The following is a 15,926-nucleotide window of genomic DNA, read 5'->3' as shown; positions in this document are numbered from 1 at the left end:
GGCTTCCAAGATTTCCATTAGCAACAGCTTTTACCTACATAAAATAGACAAACAAGCATGTGAACATTAACACACCAGTAGTAACCAAGAGATATTAATGTGGATGTGGACTGGGCAGTAGAAGGCCTTGTCTGCACCACCAGCAATTCCCTGTATAGAACTGGTGACTAGGAAAAAAAAAAATGAACAAGCAGGCTCCAACAAATGGGGACTACAGACAGGGATAAACTGCTTTGTCAGCCTTAAAACAAAACTTTATCCACCTAGGTCATCACACTAGATCCATTCTAGCTTAAGTTATACCCAGTCTGGCTTTGGAACCAGTGGGTTTCTAAATCAGAGTCTCTGGCTAGCAGTCACCAGCAGTTCTCAAAGTGAAATATGGAGAGGGATTTCATACAACTGAGGAATTACAGACTGAACCAAAGGCTAGGAACTCAGGTTATGGATAGAACCATCTGTGAGCTCAAGCTGACCTGCAAAGGCCAGGACTTGAAAGCCGATTATATCAGAAGCTCAATGCAAAGACAGTGGAGCTCAGAGCCGAAAGAAACTTACCCATGGCCCTTGGAAATGGTAAGAAATACGGAGAAACTCAAAGGGGTCGTGGAAACCACGATTTGCTCCTCCCCCATGAAGCTGTCAAAAGTTTCCTTTGGATGCTGACACCGCCACCAAGTCTGTTAAAAAAAAAAAAAAATTCAACTGACTAAATTTTAAAGACATTATTGGCTTTGTTCAATGAGTCATAGATTGGGCAGCATACCATCTAGCAAATAGAAAGGGGCTCCAAGGAGCTATACAAAATGGAAGACTTTTTTATGCAGAACGGAGTGGGAGAAAGGAGTTACTAGCAGAGTGGACTGTTTGTGGCAAGGTCACTTTACTTCGGGGGACCGCAAGGGTCTATCAGGCAGATTACCTCACGGGTGCTAACCAGGTAATTTCAGATTGACTAGTTTAAGTTTTCCATTCCTGGGAGATGCTGAAATTGTAATTAAGTTAAACATTAAGTCTCTGGGCTTAAATATTAAGACATGGGTTTAGCACAAGGGACCCCATTTGGGGATGTTGTCTCTTTTTTTAAACAGGTTGTAATAGATTGTGTGTGTTGGCGGGGACATCAGCAAGGATTTTTCAGGGAGGAATAATAATTCATACAGATAAACAAGGAAGGTAATGAATATCAGAGAAATGAAACATTATGTGTATAAGCAGAAACTTAGACAAGCATTCTAAATGTTTTAGCAACAGTGGATACTCCAATTTGAATTGCAAGCCAATACGAATTACAGAAATATCAAAAGAAGTTAAATGTTAGGTTGGTTACAGGGCTCCTGGGTGCCTCAGTCGGTTTTGTCCAACTTCACATCAGATCATGATCTTACAGTTGGTGGGTTCAAGCCCAGTGTCAGGCTCTGTGCTGATAGATCAGAGCCTGGAGCCTGCTTTGGATTGTGTCTCTTTCTCTCTGCTCCTCCCTCCGTGCTCACTTGCACTCTCTCCCTCTCTCTGTCTCAAAACTAAATAAACATTACTTTAAAAAAAAATATTAGGTTGGTTACTTGAGTACTAGACTAAGAAACTGATCTCCAATGTTGTTCACAACTGGTATTATCTGATGGTATATGAGATAATAAGAATAATCTGTATAAGAATAAAAGCTAATTTTATCTGGTGGTAGAGGCTATAGGAAGATATTAAAACAACTGTGATTTTGGGCTTTTGAGGCTGGGAAATGTGCACTGCCATTAAAAACAATAATAATCAGGTTTTGGAAGTATATAATTTATTGTTTCAGATTTTTTCCGCAATGTCTTTGTTAAACATACAGTGTGAAAATAGAACCCAGCTAAGTATTTTATAAAAAACTTTAGTATTTACTCCTTAGAATAATAGTCCTGTAAAGTAAATTCCAACTATTATTCTCAAATTATACACAAGGTACATGAAGATTGGAGAGCTTACAAGGCTAATAATTGACAAAGTAATGATTAGCCAAGTGTTTTGAGTCTAACATCCCCATACTTAAAACACTTCTCCCAATTGTCTCCCTGGAGGATTTGGGGATATTAAAAGTTTATGTCTACACATCTTACAGTTACTCATTTTATTATTATTATTATTATTATTATTATTATTATTTTGTGTGTGTCTAGCCTCTCATCTAAGAGCAATATGAATTTCAATATTGGAAATTATATTTAAATACAATGACAAATATGAATCTTAGATAACTCTGCTTAGTAAGTGGGTTCTTGGTGGACAGATTTCTAGTAGTGAATTATGAGTCAAAGCTATTCTTGAGGCTTATTAACATAAATATAAGTAGAATGGAATAATAATGGAATGATAATGGAAGCCACATTTCTATAATTGAAATAATCCATATTCTGTAGTACCCTAGGTTAATTTATAAAATTAGTATGAAATGATAAATGAATAGAAAGTTACTGTGCTACCAGACAAAGTTTAATTTGCTGAGGCAGTGTTCAGTTTAGTGATTCTACTTCACATTTGCTTTTCTTTAGATTTTTTTTGTCTTTTCTGATATTCAGACTGCAAAATGAAATGATGTTGAAAATGTAATAAAAGCTCAAGTTCTTATTATAACATGCTTTTCTATGTGGCTGAATTCATCCCATTTTTTTCCACACTATATACTTTGATTTTTTGGTTCTAGGTCTGATGATTTTTTTTCAGTTTATTTATTTATTTTGAGATAGAGAGAGGGTGCACAAGTGGGGGAAAGATAGAGAGAGGGGGAGAGAATCCCAACCAGGCTCCCTGCTGTCAGCACATAGCCCAATGTGGAGCGTGACCCCCATGAACTGTGAGATCATGACCTGAGCTGAGGGCAAGAGTTGGTTGCTTAACCAACTGAGCCACCTAGGCACACTTTAATGATTTTTGTAATAGATTATATTTATGTAATTATTTGCTTTATGAATTTGGACTTTTTAAATGTAAATAATGTCAATATAGCATTAATACAATGTTTTAATCTAAATAAAATAGCTAATTTAAGATTATTTGATTTTAATCATAAACATTATTTATGCATGATCAGGTAAATACCTGTCATACTGTCAGCATACAAAGATATGCATTGAATTAAGGATACAGGTTTAAAAATGAGTTTCAAGGCATTCTATGAGAAAATATTACTATTGATATTATTAATTCTATTTATTATTATAAAATATATACAAAGAATGTCAGATAGTTCTAGAGATATCACCACCAAGCCACTAAAGTAATGTTTTCTACATCTGTACCGTGTGTAAAAACTATATTTTCTGATAAAATGTATATATTTTAAATGGATTAATTCACTTACATTTTGAAAAGTTCCATACTAAAACTTTCATAGATCTTGTATCCTAGTTTGTCTCCTTACATCCCATGAAAACTCAGTATTTTTTTAGGCAATGGAATCACTTTTAGAGAATGAGAATTTACTTGATATAAAAAATCAAAATTATCTATGATTATGTAATTTTCATAGAATTTATATTCAGCATTAAACTTCAGTGAGATTTATTCTGAATCCAAATGTACATAAGAAATTTGAGTAGACAACATGCAAAACAAATAGAATTTAATTGAATATAAGGCATTAGTTGAATTTTATGAACATTTGAAAAATTCATGTGTGATAAACTTCTAATGTGCTTTTTAAGTTGTTTTTAATTTTCATTCTCTTTTGAAAGTCTTTTATTGTGTAGGAGTTGAGTCAGGCCACCCCAAGATGTGCCATGTGGGCATGACGATTATTGTGAGTTGAAGGCAATTGAGAGCCGATGGGCACAAGAAAAACGTTTGATCCTCCCTTAACTTCTATTCAGGTAGAATAATCTGAATTGGAGGTCTCTCCAGAATAAGGGTTATTAACAGAGATACATTTTAGCTGAGTGACCTATAGGTATGGCAGGGCAAACATCGATCACAAAACACCTGCTCTTATTGTTGCCAGGTGGACTGGGGAAACCCCAAGCCTTAAGGCCTCCCCCTGGCCCATCCCCGGGATGTCCCTGAGGCTGTTAGTCTCATCACAAGAAAGAGTTAAAGGATGGACCAGACACGGTGGCTGAGTGGTACAAATGGGAAAGTTATTAAAGGGAGAGTACACTCTCGAGATGTGAGAGTGGGCGAGCTCAAGGGGAGAGCTGAGATCAGTGTTTGGTTCTCTTTTATTGACACTTGTTAACTAGGGGGTGGAATATTTATTATTTGGGGAGGGGAGTTTTTTGGGATCAGGGTTTTGTGTCTTGACTCCTTCACTTGGTCAGGGTCTCCAGGCTTCTTTGTCTTGGCCTGTCTGTTTTGATATGGCTTCTTGTGACTTTGTTTTTGGAGTGCTGCCTTGACAGGTCTTTTAACTTTCCCCAATAAGGGGCTATGAATCCCCCTTTGCTGGCCTCCAGGCATCCTATTAAAGCTTAACTAACTGTCTACTCTAACATTATTGACCTATGAATTGCATTCCTTTCTTCTGAAGTCCTAGACTCCCGACTCCCTTCTCTTTACTTTAGGAAGACATATATATTTCATTTTGCTTGTCTTTGGAATTTCTATTTCTATGTGAATTCCTCATACAAATGCTATTAAATTTGATTTTCTCCTGTTAATCTCTTTCATGTCAATTTGATTCCTGGTCCAGCTAAAAGGACCTTTGAGGAGATAGGAATTCTTGCTCTCCAATAACAGCTACAACTTCAGCCCAAAATTCAGACAAATCAGCTCGTCTTATAAGAAAAAGAAGTTGTAAGATTTACTAAATATTCTGTGACCTTTTTACTACAAAGTAAATGTACTCTGACCAAAAATACTGTAGAAGCATAGTGCAAATCTTCACCTTAAATATTAGATACATCAGTGAAGGTTCCTGGGTTCATTAATTCAACCAACACTTAGAAGTTCATAAATAGGAAAGTCATACTTCTTGTACTTAAAAATTTTCCATATTCATGCAGCAAAATATGCTCTTAATGATATATAATTTAATTGGTGCAACTACAGATGTATGCTTAAACTGCTATAGAAGCACAAAGGACCAAGTTGATTAACTTTAATTAATGGGGACCAGAAAAGGACAATTCAGTAAGCTTTATGGAGAGGGCAGGTGTGGACAACACAGTTAGAGATCAAAATATGCAACACTCCATATTCCAGGAGTGTTTACATTTACAGGGGTGAGACACAAAGTAAGCAATTTAAATTAGTAAGTTATACTAGAAGGAGTATATAGTAAGTATACTAGAAGGAGATCAGAGTGTATAGGAAGTAGAGGGGGTTTACATCTATAAAGAGAGTGATCAGAGACAACATCACAGAAAAACGTGTATTTGGGGGAAAATAGAAGGAGTTGATGGAGAGAGAAATGCAGATGTTTGGGAGATGAACATTACCGACAGAAGTAAAGTGGTGAATGTGAATGGCTTTAAAATTCAGGAGTGACTGGCATATGAAAGTAACCGCAAGGATGTCAGTGTGTGGGTAGAGTAGCATGAATAAAGGGGCCAGCTATGAAATAAAGCCAAATTGGTCAAATTGACAGAATGAGGAATCTCAGGGGTGAGAACTGGTAAACTATGTCAATTAACTTTCCCTCAGGCAAATCTATCATTGACTTTTTCTGTTAAATACTTGTGCTACTTATTCTTCAATTTCCTTAAAAATTTCTCCCTTGCATTTGGTGATAAATCAATACAGGTGGTAGATATTTGGGGTTAGACTTGTTTGTTCTTCCATTTTCTGTGTGGTTCTTATACAGATAGGTCCTCTGATGAGGTGCAGGCATTCTTTCTTTCTCTTGATTCTCCAAAGCAATCAACTCGGAAAAGACCCGCTGTGCAATTTAGTGATTTTTTTTTTTTTTAGTTTAAGAAAAGCACCCCAACTGAAAGAAATTGATGCATTACTTTTTTTCATAGTGTATAATGACACAGGTTTAATTAGATATATAGAATCAATGCAAATAATACGCCAGAAGAATAAGCCATTGTTATGTATAAAATAACATTCTTCATGGAGAGTTCAATTAAAGAAATACAGCAGGCTATAAAGAATTAGACAAACTAAAAATAAAGGTCTAAAAAATTTAGTAAAGGAGAACTCATCTTGCAATATCCCCATACTTCAGTAAAAAAGAAGATAAATTTGATAAAGATGGCTGACCACTAAATAGATTCCTACAAAATCTTAGCCATTAGTTCCAATAATTCCTAACTCTGTGTTGGGAAGCAAATTTTGCCATCCCAAAATATGCCTCTTTGGTATATGATTATTCTAAAAAGCTGCACACACAAGAGAATTTCTGAAAACCAAGTTGAAATTACCCTTTCATAAGAGACATTTACACATATGAGGGAAGTCTCCCTTTGTAAGGGTGCCTCCCTCAGTACTCTAAAAGGAAGATATGTCTAAATCTCTAGAAACTGTTATCAGTACGGAAGCCATGAACTTAAATCTATATAACAACCTTACCCTTTTACTGTGCTTTTCCTGGCAACTCTCATAACTGACTCCCAACGCCTTTTGTCTTCAGCTGGAGATGGTATTTAAGGTAATGGCTTCAGCCATTTCAGAGAGTTACTCAGGTTTTCTGATCTCTCTATGAATATCAGAAGTATACATATCATTAAATTTTATATTTTTCCCTCTTATTCTGTCTCATGTCAATTTGATTCTTAGACCAGCTAGAAGAATCTTGAAGGGCAGAGGAACACTTGGAAGACAGTTTTTGTTTGTTTGTTTTAAACTAAACATTCTCTTGCCATATAACCCAGTAATCACATACTCGCTGGCATTTACCTAAAGGAGCTGAAAATTGGATGTCCACAAAAAACAAAAACCTGCACATGGATGTTTAGGTCAGTTGTATTCATAACTGCAAAAACTTGGAAGCAACTAAGATGTTGTTTAGTAAAATGGATAATCCAACTGTGATATATTTAGACAACAGAATATTGTCACTAAAAAGAAATGAGCTATCAAGCCATAAAAAGACATGGAGGAAACTTAAGTACATATGATTAAGTGAAAGAAGCCAATCTGAAAAGGCTACATACTCTGTGATTCCAGCTATATGATATTAGAAAAGGCAAAACTGTGGAGACAATAAAAAAAAAACATACTATATGATACCATCATGGTTGGAGATGTCATTATATATTTGTCCATACCCATAAATTGCACGACACCAAGAGTGAACCCTAAAGTAAACTATGGATTTTGGATGATTATGATATGTCAGTGGAGGTTCACTGGTTGTAAGAAACAACCACCTGGTGTGGGAGGTTGATAGTAGGGGAAATTGTAGATATGTAGTGACAGGGGTATATGAGAACTCCCTGTATTTTCCAATCAATTGTGATGTGAACCTGAAAATGTGCTAAAAATTAAAATATACAAAAAGCAACAACAACAAAACACTGGATAACCTACTATGTTAACCTAACTTACTATGTTAACTTACGATGTAACCTACTATTCTTAAATTATTACGTTAAGATGGCCCAAAATTTTCCCACTATTCTTACTAAAAATTAAGTGACACCTTTGAACAAATACAGAATCTCTCCCTTTAAACTTATATGTGGCAGACTATGAATTCGGGTCTGAGACCACATCCTGTGCCTGATTTAACTGAATCCTTTCATAATCATGCTCAATATTTTAAAATGGTTTTTCCTTAGAAACCCTGAGACATAAAGTCGTAAAAACCTGAAAGGACACATGGAGAGAATTCTGCCATGCCTACTGACCAGGAGATCTGACTGCATAAAAGTGTTCTGCAGTAAAGATAAGATGAGCTGTCACCACAGTAAGACAGACCTTTTCAAGTGCTGATAATCACCCACATAGCTATTTTTTTTTTCACTTTTAAAAAATTTTGGATGTTCAGTCCAAAGTAAAAAACAAACCAAAACAAAAAAGCAGCTGGATTAATACTACTCATAAGAAGTTAGTTCCTCAGGAATACTGGACTATGGTTCCAAAAAGGACTTAAAAGCTTAAGTTTTCTAATGTAACTGATATTGGTTCTGAACTCAACTGAAGAGAGGTACTCTCACAAATTTATTCCTATTCTTACACACTACCTTGCTGTTCTAATCACAGTAGGGTTATTTCAATTACAATAAGAATCACATTTTACTAGAAAACAAACATGTCATTTGTTATTGAGGGGAGGCATAATACGTGACCCTTAGCACAGGATTATTTGGAGTTGAAGGCAATCAAGGCCTAGCAGACTCACTATGATTTTGTTTTTGTTTTTGTTTTTGTTTTTTTTTTTTTTTTTTTTTTTTTTTTAGAGAGCTCTCCTAACTCTTTAAAAGAATTAGATAGGGGGTCTGTATCAGGAAGAGAGCTACTATCAGGTAACATTTTACATCAGAAAGACTTATCTGCATGGCATGGCAAACATTTACCAAATATTTGCTTTTCCAGTCTTCCAATAGGTACCCCATAATAAAACCTTGATACTAGATGATGGCCATGGTGTCTTGTGTCTTGTTTCACATATGGCAAAAAATATTTGGGAAGATAAAACAATTACTAAAGGGACTAAATTATTACATAAATGTGATGGTGCTTATGTGATGACAGAAACTCAGAAAAAAAGTATTGACCCTTACAAGGAAAACTCAATTAAAATTTTAGATTATCAGGGCCCAAAGTCTTCATAAGGAACTACCAGATAATACTTAAACATTTTAAAAATGCAAGCGAAAAAGGCAACAATTTGTAAAATTAACATATGGCCAAGAAAAATCTTTGTGGATTGTTAATCTAGAATCTAATTCAACTGTTTACCATTGGTATGATATATTCAAAGGTTATTCTCCCAAATTAAATAATCTAATAACTTTTAAACAGTTTTATTGAGATATAGTTGATATACAAAGAATTTCATATATTTAATGTGTAGAAATCGATTAGTTTGGATTTATACAAACGCCCATGATCCATCACCACCATCAAGGCTCTAGAGATCCGTTGTACAAAGCTGTTAACAATACAGTATAGGTACTTCAAGACTTGTTAAGAGGATACAGTTTATGTTAAACATTCCTACAACAACAAAACCAAAAACAAAGGTACACCAGGGAAATTTTAGAGGTGTTGGATATGTACTGAATTTATTAGAAATTTAGTAATTTTTGGGGCGCCTGGGTGGCTCAGTCAGTTGAGTGTCCAACTTTGTCTCAGGTCATGATCTCACAGCTTGTGAGTTCAAGCTCTGCGTCAGGCTCTGTGCTGACAGCACAGAGCCTGGAGCCTGCTTCGGATTCTGTGTCTCCCTCTCTGCCCCTAACACACTCACATTCTGTCTCTGTCTCTCTCAAAAATAAATAAACATTATTATTTTTTTTAGTAATTTTGTTATTCTATCTTAATTTTGATAATCGCTTTGCTTTGTATTTTCTATACACTTGGTGTGATTAAGTTTTGGGGTGATGGGGGGGGTGTCTAGAGCCTATGGACAAGAAAGAATTCTTGAAGACATCTTTAGTTCAAAATGGTGATTTTATTAAAGCATGGCACAGGACCTGAAGGCAGGAAGAGTTGTATTGGGATTGTGATGGGTAACTGATTATATATCCTCAGGTTGGGAGGAGATTAGGGATAGAGTGAGTCTCTAAGGAATTTTGGAGGCAAGGTTTCCAGGACCTTGAGAGGTTGGGTGTTGTTAGGAAAACGCCATTTAGTAAAATTTCAATTATGACACTCATCAGATGTATATCAGGGGGCCATAAGCTTAGAGTATGATTGCCAGCATATATCTTGGGTCAGTTGAGATAAAGGAAGTTTCCAAAGGAATTTTTATGTTAAAATAGATTTACAGGATCCTGGGGGTTGGGCTAATGTTAAGCTAAGATTCCCTTTTGCTCTTAGTAAGTGTCATCATCATAAAGGCAGCTGAGCTCTTAGAGGGAGGTCACTTTGCAGGTTTAAAGAGCCTGTCAATGGGCTGTAGGAGGTAAGGGAATTTAATTTTTTATTTGCCTTAGTTTCCCACATTACCATGGCAGGCACTTTTGTTCTTGGGTAGTCAGTGTCTGAGTAATATCACACATATCCCACCTGGAGGGAGGGGTTGCTGTTAGCCTGTACTTTTCCCTCAGCTTGCCTATGTTCCCTCATCAGATGGATATTTACAGGGCTGCAATTTGCTCAGAGAAAAGTAGAAACAGAAATGGAGATAACTAGAAACATTATAATGTTACTATTTTATAGTAACAGGGAAGAGATTATAGAGCAAATACAAATTAAAAATAAGAGACTAATTCCCCCTGTTGAATATAAGAAAACTCTCCTCCTTTTTCTTAGCGGATTTACTTAAAAAAAAAAAAAAAAAAAAAACAAAAACTGATTAAGTTCTTTTTCTGTCTCTTTGAAATGTATATAACCTGTTTTTAAAACTGAATAAGCCTCTTATCAGCTTCAGGAGCCCAGACTGTCTTTCTCAAAGACCTGGGAACTGTCCCTTTGAAATGTAATCATCAAGGAAGATGGCACCAGTTTCTGTAAGAGGGTACAAGCTTCACTTCAGAGGGCTCTTCCTCCAAGTTGCAAAACTGCTTCTCATAAAGATATGACAGGTTCTTTTCCTGTGGTTAAAACCAATTAGCTAACACAGATGGTTACCCCAATTTAAGATGAACTGTGTGTGACAAATGATGCTGTGAGGTTATTTGAGGACTAATTATTGTTTATCTTGGGAACATGTATGTATGTGATGGGTTGTATCTTCACTTGGTTACATAAAAGGGTAAGATTTCTTTCTGCTATTGCAATCTTTTAGTGGACTGCCTGTGATGTGGATTGCAGTCTAGTTTAGGGATTATTCAATAATAACAATGTTTTCTTTTCTCCTAGGGAAAGAAAGAAATTCCTTTTGCAAGGAAGGGAGGGGATTTTGTTTTTAATTATATTTCCCTAATAGTTGCCCAGTAAGCAACTGTATATAAAAGTTTGGAGTCAGGGAAGTGATCCAGGCTGGATACATAAAACAGGGTAGTGCCATTCTGTAAATGCTATGTAAAGCCAGGAGATAGGCTGAGATCACTAAAGGAGTGAATAGAAACAGGCTTGAGAAGATATCAAATCCTAGTAATGGGCCACTCTACTGCCAAAAAGAGAATCCAGAAAAGTAAACAGAAAGAACAGACCATGAAGTGGGGAGACAGAGTAGTATAGGGTCTTAGAGGCCAGCTGAAGAAAGTATTTATAGGTCTGTGATGTATTAAATTGTGTAAAATGCTGCCATTAAAGCAAGAAAATGCAGAAAATGCAATATTAGATATAACTACTTGAAACCATTAGTAATCTTATTTATTTTTTATTTTATTATATTTTAAAATTTATTTTGACACAAAGTGTGAGAGAGAGAGCATGTGAGTGGGGAGGGACAAAGAAAGAGGTAGAGAGAGAATCCCAAGCAGGCTCCATACTGTCAGTGCAGAACCCAGTGTGGGGCTCAAACGCACGAACCATGAAATCATGACCTGAGCCAAAATCAAGAGTCGGACACTTAACCATCTAAGCCATGTAGGCACCCCAAAACCATGAGTAATCTTAACACAGTTGTTTCGAGAAAGAGGGAAGGTTAAAACCCCACTAAAGTAGATTTAATAGAGTTGTTTCAGGTATAAAGATTGGTATGCTGGAGGTGGCTCTCAAAAAAACAAAAACCAAAACCCAACAAACAAACAAACAAACAAAAAAAAACAAATGTGAGGAAGTCAAGTGAGTACAAACACCATGTTGGATAGTTTGAAATCAGCCCTAGTGGGAGTACATATTTACACCATGAATTTCAGAAAAATACTTCAAATCAGGGTTTTGTTCTCCAAAAAGCTGGTTGTTAAATATTCACCAGCATACCACTGAATGAAAATCATATGGGAGTGAGTTTTAAAGATCGAAAGAAAAGGCAGTAAGTAAAAATAATGTCTTCAAGAAGTTTTTGTCTAAAAAAGAAGCAAAATACATACATACATACATACATACATACATACATACATACATCGGGCAGAGGCTAAACAAAAAATGTGTGCTGGTAAAGAAAGATGTGTTTTGTTGTTTGGTGTGTTAGTTTTGTTTTGTTTATCATCTAGAAGTAAAAGCCACAGGAAGCAAATTAAATGCTTCAGTCAAGGGGAGACAACTGATGACATACAAGAGGAAAGGGAGAAAATGGGGCTGTAGGCAGAAGACGGGATCTAGTGTGCTAACAATGGGGTTGACATAGCCCCTGGAACTACCAACCATAATGGGGAGGAGGACAGAGCATCTGGGTACACCTGTAGACAGATAATAGTGATGGAGGTTCTCTGTGAATTGCTTTCTTTCTTCAAGAGACATTAAAGTTTGAATATATATGCCTTGTATGATTTCATTCTTTCACACAAGATCTTCAGAGGGAAAAAAAGTTCACAGTCTAATTACCTGAACATATATGTTAAAATACAACACATTTGATTCTTCACCCACTGTGTTAGGTTTATATATTTAAGTAGGACTACAAATTGTGTCACTTCTTTAAACAATCCATAAAATGATTAAACTGAAAGAGCCATTTCATACAACTTTTATACAGAGTTCAAAAGTTCTCTGCCTACCTAACTCACACCAAAAATAACAACACCAGCAATGAATTTTCTTACTCAGCCTATAAATGGTCATCCCAATGAATATCTGCTATAGTCTATTAGATGACAGCCTGTATAATGTAGGGGTTCAGACTAGTTAACCCAAGATATGTCATTTTGGCATGCAGAGCATTTTGAGCTGAAAACAATTAAGGTTCAAAAGATTCAGGAAGAAACTTTAACTTTCTCCCTAAATATCAAAAGCATTTGGGTGGAGGACCTGCTCCAGGTAGGGAATTATCACCACAGGTAACTACAGAATAATATGAATTAAAGGTGGCAGGACAGGGAGGAATTTAGCAAATTCCGGTTGTTAAAAACCAAACATTTACTTGTCATCTTCCTGTAAATTGTCTTCTTTCCCTTTGAAGTCCCAGACCCCAACTTGTTTCTCCTCAGTTCACATACTCCATTTTGCTTTGCAGTATTTCATGTTTATGTGTATTCCCCATATGTACATACTTACATCTGATTTTCTCCTGTTATCTGTCTTAATTTAATTTAATTCTTAGACTAGCCAGAAGAATCTTGAAGGATACAGAACAATTTTTTTCTCCCCAAAATAAAAAAAAAAAAAAAACATTATATTTGCTAACATATTCTGTGGACAAATAACTGATATCAACCTTACTGCCAATTGAGAGCAAAAGAAAATCCAATTTTTCAGTTCTCGTGTGTAGAAAAGCAAAATTTGCCAACCTAAATTTGTCTCTTTGACATGCAGATTATTTTGGGCTGATTATTTTTAAGAAACAGAAGGCTCAGAAAGAACCTTTGACATTCCCCCCACCCAACCTGCCTAAAAGAATTTACATAGGGAACCTGCTTCAGGAAGAAAGCTATCATCATAGATAAGATCCACAGCATAATATGAATTATGTATGGTATTGGGGAGGACCCTATCAGTCTGTTTCTTAAAATTCCTATGTCCCATTGTTTCTGTATGGTGCAGAAAACATCTGTTTACCAAACATGTACTCTCTTTCAACTTCCTGTGAATTGTCTTCCTTCCCCCCTGAAGTCCCAGACCCCTACACCTTTCCCCTTAGCTCTAGATGGCATATAAGCTTCAATTGCCTGATTGCCTGTGGGCCTCATGTTCTTATGGACCCCCTGTAAGAGTGTAATTAAATCTTATTATCTCCTTTTAAGCTGCCTCGTGTCAATTTAGTTCTTAAGATGAGCCAAAAGAACCTTAAAGGATATATTAAATGGTTCCTCCCCAACTACAGCATGTCTTTTTTCAAGACTATGTATATAATATATAAAATTTATATACATGCATATAAGATACACATATATATGGTTACTTACATGAATGGAGTTACTTATTTTATTAAATAAGCTACATAATTAATATGGCCTTTGAAATAATGAGCTATTTTCTTCTTCTCAGAATATATAATGCATGAAGATGGAACATTTTTAAGATGGAACACACACATTTTAATATGTGTGTGTACACACAAATTGTTTTGTTTCTTGCAAAAGAAATCTAAACACAAATTTAAAATGTTCTTACATCTTCATGTCCATTCAGTACATCTGACAAGCCAGAACAGGAAGATTTAAACTGCTATTATTGTCACCAACTATCCACATGCTTTAATAATATCCTATTCAACTGACAGAGTGACAAGCCCAGCATCTTTATCTTATCCTTATAATTTAATTTGCAAACAGCTAGCTCAACTCCCTTACCCTCCAGGCCCAGTGTCAGCCTTATTGAATGAAAATTCAATTCTCACTAAAGGCCCTCCAGGGTAATTACTGGTCTATGGTGGACAGTTCTGCATTAAGAACTCTAGGTGAAATCCAAGCAATGTGTCTTTATAGTGATAAAAATCCTATCTCCCTAGACTTACACTTCATTCCTCTAGCAAAACAACCTAATGATTTGTTTACTTTCTATACTTTTAGGGCAGGCACAAGGAATCAGTTTTTGTTTTTGTTTTTGTTTCCAAATGATTCTTAGTCCTTTCTCCTGTTCAGTTTCTCAAGCAAATTTCAATTTTAGAATTTTTCTTTTGTTTAAAAATGTGTAATTATAGTTATATTGATATTTATTTGGAATTTCAAGGTACAAAATAAATTTCCTAAAGTTCTTAAATAGAGCTGAGTGGATTTTTTTAAAGAAAATTTTTACTCAAAAAGCAACTAACTAATAACTGCAGGAAAAAGACAGGCTTGAGATTAATAATAAGAAGCATTTGATTGATAAAATGCTTTGAGAAAATGAGTAAGCCACAAGTTGATGTTTTATGATCAAAGGTGAAAAAGATTTTGTTTGTGTCTCATAGTACAGATATCTCTGAATCTGAAAGTCAATTTCAAGATTGTCATTTAAAAAAAGGGGGGGGGCGGATAAACCTCCTTGGTATTTATCTAAATAAAATAATAAAAGAGATTCTGTCCAAGAACTCTGTGGCAAACTCATTACTCATTTCCCCATTAGTTATTTAGTCATTGTCTACCTGAAAACTAAACAATCAAAAGAGAACCACAAAATCACTTTGAACTCATGAAAATAAAAAGATGCTAATATTAAAGAAAAAAAGATACAAGCTAGAACCTTTTCTTTTCTGTCATTCACAATTACATTTCTCTCTATCCATCCCCAAAAGATGAGAAATGGGGTTTTGGATTTTCTGAATTAATCAGTCCTAGGTATTGTTTATTGCTATTATTCATACAACTGATAATATATATAAAAAAACCCTTCATGTTATTCTAACAAAATAGCTGGATAGAACATTTATTGCAAAGATTTAAAGAGAGAGAATAAGAAAGTATGAGGGTACTTACATTTTTTTTTTTTTTTTTTACTAAATTAGGACATGAAACAAAAATCTTCTCTGACATGTCTTTGAAATTTATAACATTAATAAATCTTCAGCAGAAGGTAGAGAGAATGTGTGGGAGAGGAGAGATGAATAGTGAGTTTATTTATTCAAAAAGGACAAAATAACAGCAACCATTTCCTGAGAAGTGTGTAATGCCATAAAGATAAAAACCTAATTCAATCATTCAATTGTTCAGTCAACCAATTTTTTTTTTAATTTTTTTTAACGCTTATTTATTTTTGAGACAGAGAGAGACAGAGCATGAACAGGGGAGGGGCAGAGAGAGAAGGAGACACAGAATGTGAAACAGGCTCCAGGCTCCAAGCCGTCAGCACAGAGTCCAACGCGGGGCTCGAACACATAGACCGCGAGATCATGACCTGAGCCGAAGTCAGATGCTTAACCGACCGAGCCACCC

The 15,926-nt window shown here is 35.5% G+C and overlaps 1 long non-coding RNA gene across 3 annotated transcripts in view; it reads right to left on the bottom strand.

Annotated features, from left to right (window-relative positions):
• Positions 1–15,926, bottom strand: part of LOC125923119 (uncharacterized) — a 200,367-nt gene that overhangs the window by 81,860 nt on the left and 102,581 nt on the right. For all 3 annotated transcript variants that reach the window (XR_007457910.1, XR_007457909.1, XR_007457908.1), the window contains one exon: positions 559–680. This is a non-coding gene — a long non-coding RNA (uncharacterized LOC125923119). The remainder of the gene's footprint in view (positions 1–558; positions 681–15,926) is intronic.

Source organism: Panthera uncia, chromosome B1 (assembly GCF_023721935.1).
Source record: "Panthera uncia isolate 11264 chromosome B1, Puncia_PCG_1.0, whole genome shotgun sequence".
In the NCBI taxonomy this organism is placed as follows: domain Eukaryota; kingdom Metazoa; phylum Chordata; class Mammalia; order Carnivora; family Felidae; genus Panthera; species Panthera uncia.
The sequence above is the reverse complement of the archived record's forward strand: the minus strand, read 5'-3'. Positions and strand labels throughout refer to the sequence as shown.